At 39.3% G+C, this 11,856-nt stretch overlaps 1 long non-coding RNA gene across 3 annotated transcripts in view; it reads right to left on the reverse strand.

The window, feature by feature from the left end:
* Positions 1 to 2,759: 2,759 nt before the first annotated feature.
* The window catches only part of LOC112402437 (uncharacterized), a 91,020-nt gene continuing 81,923 nt past the window's right edge, over positions 2,760 to 11,856 (reverse strand). For all 3 annotated transcript variants that reach the window (XR_003003705.1, XR_003003703.1, XR_003003704.1), the window contains exon 7: positions 2,760 to 3,135. This is a non-coding gene — a long non-coding RNA (uncharacterized LOC112402437). The remainder of the gene's footprint in view (positions 3,136 to 11,856) is intronic.

Consider the following 11,856-nt stretch of genomic DNA (forward strand, 5'->3'; position numbering starts at 1 on the left):
CTGTTACAGACAGAGAAGAATGGGCTTCTTTTCCCGCTTTTCTCCTACCTGAAGGCTACATTCAACGCAAAGCTTTTTCCTGAGCTTGGGTTCTGTATTTCCCAGTGCCTCTTCTATTTTCCAATGCAGTGCTTCCATACCCCACTGTACCTCAAATTCCACATGACCCAAACTGAAACATTAGTGACGAAGGGTTTGGAATCAGATTGCTTTGCTTCAAATTTCAGCTATACAAATGTTAGTGACAGGACCTTAACATTTCTAAGCCACAATTTCTCTATACGAGTGTGTCTTAACTTGATCTCTTTAAGCCTCAGTTTTACCATAATAATAGCAAGTGCAATTTAGCATGTATTAAGCCCTTTGAAATGTTGGCTATTCCTACTACGTTTTTCCCCCAAGCTTGCAACTCACGTTACTTTCTGGTCTTAGAGAACGGACTGCCATCCAGCAGTCCACTGACCCAGAAACCTGAACATAGCCCCCCATTCTTCCTCTCTCAACACTCTTATCAAATTGGTCACCAAGTCCTAACTATTTCTCAAGTCCTTGCCCTTCTCTTCACTCACTACCATCACCTAGACAAATGGAGCAGCTTTCAGTCTCTCCAGATTCAACCCATTCCTACTGGTGACCAGAACGTCCTTTTAAAATCAGAGATCTGATGTCTTCCCCTGTTTAAATACTCTGAAAGGGTTTTGTTGCTTTCAGGATAAAATCTAAACTCCTTAACTTGGCACTGTACAACCTTGGTGCTTACACCAGCCTTTCTAGCTTCATCTCACATGGTATATCTTTTGTTCCAGCCACACTGAAATGATACTTAATGTTCTTTGAACACACATTTCTTCATGTATCTAGCCCTTCTCTCTTTATCTCACTGGCCAACACCTATTCATTCTACAAAGCCCAGCTCAAATGTCCTTTTCATTTGTTCATTAAACTAATATTTCTTAAGTTTCCCTGAGCCTTCACAATGCTGTAATCTTATAATACTTCCATGCCTTTAATGGCATGTAGCAGACAGCATAGTAACTTTCTTTGTGTATCTGAGGCCCTGAGCTCCTTGAGAGCAAGTCATATGCTTACCCGTACTATCCATATCCCCAGTATCTAGAATAGTGCCTGACATATAGTAAGAATCAGTGTTATGAAAATGTGTTTAATAAATGCTCACAAAGTACTTACCTTGTGCCAGATACTGTTCTAAGCACCCTCTCTTTTAAACCTCTAACAACCCTTTGAGATAGACTACTGTTATCCCCCCATTTTATTGGTGAGGAAACTGAGGTACAGAGGGGTTAAGTAACTTAACCCAAGATCATAACCCAGTAAATTAATTCTAATCTAAACTGTTTTTGCATGGTCTCAGTGGTGGGCAGAATAATGGCTCCCTAAAAATGTTCACATCCTAATCCCCAGAGCCTATGAATATATTACCTTCAACGACAAAAGGGATTTTGCAGGTGTGATTAAATTAAAGATCTTGAGATGAGGAGGTTATTCTGGATTGTCCAGGTGGATTCAGTGTAATCACAAGGATCCTTAAACGTGGGAAAAGTAGGCAGAAGAGTGAGGAAGAGGTAGATTAGACTACGTAAGAGGTCAGATGTGAGATGTGATTCAATGTGAGGAGTACTCCATCTACCTTTTGAAGACAGAGGAAGAGAGCTACCAACTAAGGAATAAAAACAACTCCAAAAGCTGGAAAAGGCAAGAAAACAGATTGTTCCTTGGAACCTCCAGCAAGGAACAGAGCCCTGCCAACACTGTGATTTTAGCCCAGTGATACTAATTTCAGACTTCCGGACCACAGAACTGTAAAATAATGAATGTTTGCTGTATTAAGCCACTACAGTTTGATAGTTTGTTACAGCAGCAATAGGAAACTGACACAGTCTCAAGTCAAGGGTGACTGCTTATGCTAACAAGTGGGAAGGGGTCCTTGTTAGAGGTGCCAGGTTCTCAGTTGCATCCACCCAAATATCTCCATCCCAGGCCTCATCCCACTCCCCACAGGAACGCTGACTTTAGCATAAGAGAACAGTCAAGTGGTCTCTGAAACCCCAACTATTACATTCTGGGCCTGATTTTCAGCACAATCTGTTCTCTAGCTGCAGGAAAAGAGGGTTTTTAAAAAATCTTCCATGTAGGTCTTCTGGATCTCATACATGTCCTGAATTGATAGGTGGATGACCTGAGCCTGAATTTCTCTTTCTTCAGGGCTTTTAAGATAGTTCCAGTCAATTCCATGAATTATAATTAACATTACTCTCATCCCATTCAAGTGCTAGAGCATGCATTCTCAATAATGACAATATCAACCTCCAAGGAAGTGAAAACTTGTTCTTAGTTGGGCAAAACGCATCTTAGATTTTATAATGGTTTGTGTCCTCCAAAGCTCAACCCTATTTGACAAAATCTTATTCCTTAGTATTTCATTTCCCTGGCTAGGGATAATTTATTGAGTTATAATTGATATACAACATATTATTCATTTAAGGTGTACAACATAATGATTAGATACATGTATATATTATGAAATGATTGCCACCATAAGTTCAGTTAACATCCATCACCATATACAGTTACAATTTTGTTTCTTGTGATGAGAATTTTTAAGACATACTCTCTTAGCAACTTTCAAATATGCAGAACAGTATGTTTAACTATAGTCACCATACTGTACATTACATTTCCCAGACTTATTTATAACTGGAAGGCTGTACCTTTTGATCACCTTCATCTCTTTTGCCCACCTCCCACCCAGAATACTTTAAATTAATTTAATTTTTCTCCCTAGGGGGACAATATTTTTTTAAATGGCTGAGGATCCCTGTGCTAGAGCTACTACATAATCTGGTGTATTCCTTCCACTTGTACTTCCAGTCTTCCACAGGTGAAGAGTTTAGTCGTTGTGACTGCACAGCATATCAGGGGTTATCACTGCTCAACTTATCATCAACAGCAGAGTCCTTGTTGCCATCTGATCAGTGAGTGATTCAGTTCCAGAATCCATCCTGAGGGTGTTCACTCTGAGGTCACTCCTGGTATCAGCTAACTAAGTTTAGATTTCCCAAAAAGCAGAGCCTAAGATAAATACTTGGGTTCAGGTAGTTTATTTGGGAGGTGATCCTAGAAAACAGAAATGAGACAGGGGGAAGGGAAAACCAACGTAGAGTGTGTTATTGAGGGTCTCACTTCTGCCATAACCTCAGAGAAACATATAGAATGTCTCCCAGATTAGAACCATCTGAGAGGACTTCCCTGGTGGCTCAGCGGTTAGGAACCTGCCTGCCAATGCAGGCGACAGGGGTTCGAGCCCTGGTCCTGGAAGATCCCACATGCCGCAGAGCAGCTAAGAGGCAATGAGAAGCCCACGCACCGCAACCAAGAGTAGCCCCTGCTCGCCGCAACTAGAGAAAGCCCATGCGTAGCAACAGAGACCCAACGCAGCCAAAAATAAATTAATTAGTTAATTAATTTTTTTTAAAAGAAGTGGGCTTCCCTGGTGGCGCAGTGGTTGAGAGTCCGCCTGCCGATGCAGGGGACACGGATTCGTGCCACCCTATTTGAATGATGATTGCCCCCAGGGCTGTTGACTCCCAAGGACCTTGTGACTTTGCTTGCAGGGCTACAGGTATCAGAGAAGGTCCTAAGGCAGAATAAGGAAAGATGTAAAGTGTGTACTTGAGGTGACACACTAGCACCATGAGGAGAGTTGGAACTGTTTTCCACAATTTCAGCTGAAATTAGATGTGGGTTAAAGGAATGTGACAAGTACCGCAGATATCTGCCACAGACTAAGTGGGTTTCTTTTATAGTTTCACATTATAAAACCAACTTTAGTAGATAACACCAAACCTATGTTCCAAAATAATTGAACCAATTTACACTTCCACCAGCAATGAGAGTTCCAGCTGTTCCACATGCCCACCAGTACTTGGCATTATCAATCTTTATTATTTTAATCATTTGGTGGGTATGTAGTGATATCATATTATGTTTATCTGCATTCCTTTGATTACTAATCAGGTTGAAAACCTGTTCATAAGTTTGTTGGTCATTTGGATATCCTATTTTGTGAAGTGTCTGTTCAGATCTTTTGCTCAAGTTTTTAATATCAACTTTATTAGAGTATAAATTACATGTGATAAAAATACACCTATTTTAAGTGTTTAGCTTGATGATTTATGACAAATGTTTACTCCTTGTAACCACTACCATACCCATTCTGACCCAGAAAGTTCCCTTGTGCCCCTTTACTGTCAATCCCCTACCCCCTGCCCCACCCTGGCAACCAATGATCTGCTATCACTGTAACTTAATTTTGCCTATTCTAGAATTTCATGTAAATGGAACCGTATGTACTTCTTTGTGTCTAGTTTCTTTCACTCAGCATAATGTTTTTGAGATCATCCATGTTGTTCATGTGTCAGTCGGTACTTCCTTTTCATTGCTGAGTAGTATCCCATTGTATGGATATACTACCACTAGTTTATCCATTTAACTGTTGATGGGCATTTCAAGTTTTTGGCTATTATGAATAAAGCTACTATGATCATTCATGTACAAGTCTTTATGTGGATATATATTTTCATTTCTTTTGGATATGAAATGAATGGGTTGTAGAATGAATGCATATTTAACTCTATAAGAATTGCTAAATTGTCTTCCAAAATAGTTATACCACTCAGTGTCCTTTTCACATGTCCTCATCTTTCTTTGAGCACTTCCTTGCTTTTTGGCCCAAGATGTTCCAGGCTCTTCTTGCACTTTCTTTGACCCAGTCCTCAAATAAGTCATGTCTCCAAAGAGTTCTTATTCCTTTCATTGAAGAACAGTATTTACAAGCCAAGACCTATGCACTAGCTGAGTTCATTACTGGGGAGAGTCACTGTTCCCAGGTGCTCTTGGTATATATAAGACTCCAAGCAGACTCACTCTCACTCTCCTTCTGGCCTTTGAAAAGCATGGCACCAGGAATTCTATAGCCACAAGGAAATGAATTCTGCCAACAACTTGAGGGAGCTTGGAAGCCTCTGATGATAATGCAAACTGTCAACATCATGTTTGTAGCCTTCTGAGACCCTGAGGAAAGGACCTGCCTAAGCCGTCCACAGACTTCTGACCCACAGAAACTAAGATGATAAATATGCGTTGTTTTAAGCCACAATGTTTGTGGTAATTTACTGAGCAATAGAAAACTAAGACAGGAGGGGTAGGAAAGAAAGCTCCACCAGTTAAAGGCACTCATGAAAGTTTGAGAAGGCAGAAGTGAGGCAGAGGTCATCTTCTTGCTGCTTTGGCTACTGCTGCTGGAAGGAACAGTTATGGAGACTTTGGGTTTTTCTGTAACAGTATCTCAGTGGCTACTCATTAACTTTGTGCTTATCTCGAGGTAGTTGTTGTCGCAGCAGCAGCAGCATCCTGACCCCTCAGTTGTATATTCTTGAAAATCAGTAGTTCCATTGGTGGACTTCTGATCCCCTTGCTCCCTAATTGTACAAAAGGTGGCAGTTCCACTGGCAAGTCAGTTTGGCAGTGTTGTTCTGAGAGTTATTCCTGAAGGTCCAGCCTATAACTTAACTCCTCCTAAATTTGCAACAACTTTAAAAGTACCTCATTTTTCTTTAAACCGTTTTCTACTAACAATAGCTTGGGTGCTTTTTGTTTCCTGCATCTAAAGCTTACTGATATACCCATCTTTGCTTGAGCTAGTTTAAAAGGCTTCCTGTTCCCTGTAGCCAAGTGATCCCAATCTAAGATACCAATGAGGCCACTAAAATTGATGGTTGCAACAAGCAGGGGAGGGGAACTGAGGAGTTCAGTGAGGCAGGGCTAGGGCTAATCCATTCAACCAACACATCTCATCCCCTGCTCTTTGTTGGGGCCTGGAAATAAAGAGATGGATCATGAATACCCTTGCCCTCAAAGAGCACAAAATCTAGTGGGGAGACAAACATATATATGAATAAGTCATAGTACAACATGTTATGACTTGTAAAGGAATTAGTTAAATGTAGTGACAGCCCAGAGAAGACAACAATAATTCTGCCTCCCCAGGGGTATTGAGATGGCTTTTGAGCTGGGTCTCATAGGATAAGTGAGTCTAAAAAGAAGGAAGAGAAAAAAGACCCACTACCCACAAGCCTTGCTGAACCCAGAGTAAGTCAGTCACTTTCATCATTCCATTTAACCCTCACAACATCCCCATATATAGGTATTATTATCTCTTTTTTATAAATAAGCTGGGCCCCAAAGAGGTTAATAATTTGACAGGGTCACACAACTGAATATAATAGGAAACAGTCCATAGGATCTACTGTAGAAAATGGATAAAAATACAGCATAAAATATTTATTTCAGGGTATGAAATCATTTGAAGAATCATTGGGAATGCTAAAGATAAAGACTCCAGGCTGAGCTTTCAGGAGTGACTCCCAAGTCCTACTGGTGGGAGCCACCAACGGAGCTGTTGCCCTCCCACAGAAGCCTCTCTTAAGGCTGCTGGCTCCAGAACCGTGCCATCTCCTGCAGTTCATACCAGCACAAATGGTTACCTTGTGCCCTGCCTCTCTCCCCACTTAACTCAGTTCCAAACTCAAGTCTTGCTAGGATACATCTTATCTGTGAATCCTAGTTGGAAACAAGTCTAGGAAATGTGATTTGGTTTTCCAGCCTCCAGTACAGGAAGACATACCAGAAGGCAGCTGCACGGGATGTCGAATAAATCAATCCATAATTTCTGCCACATTTAGTTTGATAGGCTTAAGAATATTGATTCAAAAAAACAGTAAAATGGGAACTTCCCTGGTGGTCCAGTGGTTAAGTCTTCGCACTCCCAGAGCAGGGGGCCTGGGTTCGATCCCTGGTCAGGGAACTAGATCCCACATGCCTCAACTAAGAGCCCACATGCTGCAACTAAAGAGCCCGTGTGCCACAACTAAGACCCGGTGCAACCAAATAAATAAATAAATAAATATATATATATATTTTAAAAACACTAAAATGATTAATAATGCCAATCATGTGGACACTCTTATATACTACCGGTGGAAGTGTAAACTGACATACACTTATTGGAAGTTACTTTGAAAGCATCTAATAATATTTAAAGCATGTATCTACTATGGCCCAGCAACAGCACTTTTAGGATTCTATCCTACCAAGGGAAAAAAAAATAGGACAAATACATGAAGTTTAAGAATGCTTACTGCAGTTCTGTGACTACATAAATCTGGAAACAACCTAATATCCATCAATAGGTGACTAATTAATCGAATGATACATCCATACAGCAGAATACTATACAGGCATTAAACAGAATTAAATGTATCTGTATGTACTGCCCTAAAAAGATGTCCTTTATTGTTGTTGAGTGCAAAAAAACAAGCTGTAAGAAATTTGTATAATATAATCTCATTTTTTGTTTTTTAAAATGAAGGTAAATGATATATCAGTATAAGTATAGGAAAAATTGCTAGTAGTGCTTACTCTTGGGAATTGGAAAGGAGAAGGTAGGGGGACTGGACTTTTACACACTTTATATAATTTTTTAAAGCTGAGGATTATAGGTAAGACTTGCTTTTCTTGGTTTAATTTTCAGTATTTTTCTTATATATATATGTGGGGTGTGTGTTGTGTGTCTTTGAAACTTTTTTCAAAGGATAATCTAATACATTTTTTAATTTTTTAATTGAAGTATAGTTGACATAATATTATGTTAGTTTCAGGTATACTACATAGTGATCTGACAATCAAATACATTACAAAATGATCACCATGACAAGGCCAGTAACCACCTGTCACCATACAAATTATTACAGTATTATTGACTATATTGCCTATGCTGTATATTACATCCCAATGAGCTATTTATTTAATAACTGGAAGTTTGTATCTCTTAATCCCCTTCACTTATTTCACCCCACTTCCCCACCTCTGATAACCACCAGTTTGCTCTCTGTATCTGTAAGTCTGTTCCTGTTTTGTTTTTTTGTTTGTTTTGTGTTTTGAGATTCCACATATAAGTGCAATTATACAGTATTTGTCTTCCTCTGTCTGACTTATTTTGCTTAATTTAATACCCTCTAGGTCCATTCATGTTGTTGCAAATGGCAAGATTCCATTCTTTTTTATGGTTGAGTAATATTTCATTGTGTATATATACCACATCTTCTTTATCCATTCAGCTATCAATGGACATTTAGGCTAATTCCTAGAAATAAAAATAAAATCTGAAAGGTGTGGTTCTCCAGATGGTTCTCCTGATTCTCCAGGTAGGTAGAAAGATCCATGCTGAGACCCAAGTCTGCAGGGTCAGTAAGAGTTAGTCTAGCTTGACTCTGCCCTGCTGGGTAGAGGAACAAGTCAGGGGTGATATGCATTTGGGAATTGAGTGAACATCTGCAAGTCCGTGGAGGGGAAGGTGTGCCCAGGTCCTTATGTCTCCATAGAGATGAGTCTGCCATGAGGGCCGAGGCATGGTAATAGGCCCTAGGGTTATGAAGATAAGTAATATAATCCTTGTTCTCAAAATGTTTACTGCCCAAAGAACAATAATACCAATGAAAATTTATATCTGAAATCATAATTTTTACATAGATCTGTATAGCCCTTAACAATTTACAAAACACTTTTCTTCTCCCTTGATTCTCTCAACAGCCCTGTGAAGGAGCCATGGCAAGAGTCATGTCCCCATTTCACAGATGAGGAAACCGAGGACCGGAAGAGAAAGTGACTCATTCAAAGTGCATATACCAACTGCATTTTACCAACTGCTTTTATAACCATTAATTAGTTCACTAGGGACAAAGCCAGGCCTAAGAGAAGGGCATGGGGAGAGTGGTACTAGGCTCCAGTACTGTGTGTAGTGTGCTCCTGTGATGCAGCCCATTCAGCTGCTTGATCCAAGAATTCCATCCAACTCAACAACATGTACGGGGCCAGTTATGCTCTATTCCAAAGGACAAGGCTGTTCAGCCATCAGTATGAGAACAAAAGGATCTCTACCTTGCTCTGTCCTCTGACTGTTAGTCCTACAGTCCTGTGTTATTTTGCATTTTCTGACTTTGCACTAGTGTTCACATTATTGTATTCAAGTGTTTTGTTTTGCTTCTCACTAGAATATTAATCCCCATAATGGTAAGCATGCTTAATTATTTGGTGTCTTCTAAGACTGCGTCTCTCTCTTTTGTTACTTTTTTCAGCTGCCATCTTCAGTAAAACTACAATTTATACATGTAATGGAAACAAGTTTTATAAAACAGTACTTATCCTTAATCTGAGCAATGTACCCTGATATTTTGTATTGTATTCTATAGAATTTCACTTTTTACTAGTCTCTTAAATATAATCCAGGGTTGGATTCCGGAACAGAAAAAACATTAGTGAAAAACAGGTGCAAGCCAAGTAAAACCTATAGTTTAGTTAATAATATTGTACCAATGTTAATCTCTCAGTTTTGGTAAATGTGCCATGGTTATGTAAGATGTTAACATTTCAGGGGAAGCTGGGTGAAAATATGTAGAAACTTTCTGAAGTATCTTTGCAACTTATCTGTAGATCTGAAGTTACTCCAAAAGAAAAAGTTTATTTAAAAAAATACCAAATGTGTGGGGTAGGAGGTGGTGAAACAGGTGAAGGGGGTCAAAAGGTACAAACTTCCAATTATAGAATAAGTCGTGAGGTATAATATACAGCCTGGTGACTGTGGTTAATAACACTGTATTGTATATTTGAAAGTTGATGAGAGAGTAAATCTTAGAAGTCCTCAATACAAGAAAAAAAATGTATAACTACATATGGGGATGGCTGTTAACTAGACTTATTGTGGTGATCATTTCACAACATATACAAATACTACAACATATACAAACACATTTCACACCATATACAAATATCATTATACATGTATCATTTCACAACATATACAAATACACTGTGTTGTATACCTGAAACTAATATAATGTTTTATGTCAATTATACCATAATAATAAATAAATAACTTACATAACATGAAAAATAAAAAGTTCTAACTTGACAATTTAAACTGATTTCATGACCCACTAATGGGTTGCAATTCACACTTTGAATGTTGTAGGTGTTTGCTATCATTTTATTTATTTATTTAATCTTTTTTTTAAGATAGATTTTATTCATTTTATTTATATATTTTTGGCTGCGTTGGGTCTTTGTTGCTGCACGTGGGCTTTCTCTAGTTGCAGCAAGTGGGGGCTACTCTTCATTTTGGTGTGTGGGCTTATTGCAGTGGCTTCTCTTGTTGTGGAGCACGGGTTCCAGGCGGGCAGGCTCAGTAGTTGTGGGGCCCGGGCTTAGTTGCTCTGTGGCATGTGGGATCTTACCGGACCAGGGCTCGAACCTGTGTCCCCTGCATTGGCAGGCAGATTCTTAACAACTGCACCACCAGGGAAGCTCTTGTTATCATTTTAAATAATGCTGGCGGGAATAGTTGTGGTGATCTATGAAAGCCCATGATCGTTCTTTCTCTGACTCTCATCACTCCCACAGCTGACCTCTCTCCCAGTCCTTGGCCTTGTCTATCTTGTCTTATGCTCATTTTTGTCTGTATGGCCTATCTTTGAAGGGGGTCTCCTTGCCTGACTCATCTGTGGGCCTTCAAAGGGATACATGATATATATTTGTTAAATAAATGCCTGAAGGAATAGCTGTGTTTCAACACCCTTGCTTGGGAATTTTTCTGCCTCTTCAAATTGTAGGAAATTTTTGTGTATACATAGAAATCTAGTATAAAATCTTTTCTGAAAGCTTTATGTGAAACAAAGATTTCCAAACTTGGCAGAAAGCCTTTTCTGACAAACAACTTCATGACCATCTTTGGGACTTCCTTTTTTTTTTTTTTTAAATTGGGGCATAGTTGTTTTGCAGTGGTGTGTTACTTTCTGCTGTACAGTGAAGTGAATCAGTTATATGTATATATATATCCACTCTTTTTTGGATTTCCTTCCCATTTAGGTCACCACAGAGCATTGAGTAGAGTTCCCTGTGTTATACAGCAGGTTCTCATTAGTTATCTATTTTATACATATTATTGTATGTATGTCAATCCTAATCTCTCAATTCATCTCACCTCCTCGTTCCTCCCTTGGTGTCCATATGTTTGTTCTCTATGTCTGTGTCTCTGTTTCTACCTTGCAAACAGGTTCATCTGTACCACTTTTGTATGTTCCACATATGGAACTTTCAATAACAAAGGAAGAACAGCTCCTCTGAAAAAGGTTTTAAAGTTTTTTAAACTTTTATTATTATTTTATTTCACAAGTGACACGCATTCACTACTGAAAAAAATAATAATAAAAATGGATGAAGGGCTTCCATGGTGGCACAGTGATTGAGAGCCCGCCTGCCAATACAGGGGACGTGGGTTCGAGCCGTGGTCTGGGAAGATCCCACATGCCACGGAGCAGCTGGGCCCGTGCGCCACAGCTGCTGAGCCTGCGCTCTGGAGCCTGCGAGCTACAACTACTGAGCCCACGTGCCACAACTACGGAAGCCCGCGTGCCTAGAGCCTGTGCTCTGCAACAAGAGAAGCCACTGCAATGAGAAGCCTGCGCACCACAACGAAGCGTGGCACCCACTTGCTGCAACTAGAGAAAGCCTGCGAGCAGCAATGAAGGCCCGGTGCAGCCAAAAATAAATAGATAAAATAAATAAATTAATTTTTTTAAAAAATGGATGAAAATTAAAAATGAAATTCTATAAGGTCACCTATAATCCCACCATAAATAGCTATTATTAACATTTTAGTGCATAACCCCTTTTATATCATATACATGTAAACACATATACTTTTTTTTTTTTTTTTTTTTTTTT

Source organism: Neophocaena asiaeorientalis, unplaced genomic scaffold (assembly GCF_003031525.2).
Source record: "Neophocaena asiaeorientalis asiaeorientalis breed wild unplaced genomic scaffold, Neophocaena_asiaeorientalis_V1.1 scaffold363, whole genome shotgun sequence".
In the NCBI taxonomy this organism is placed as follows: Eukaryota; Metazoa; Chordata; class Mammalia; order Artiodactyla; family Phocoenidae; genus Neophocaena; species Neophocaena asiaeorientalis.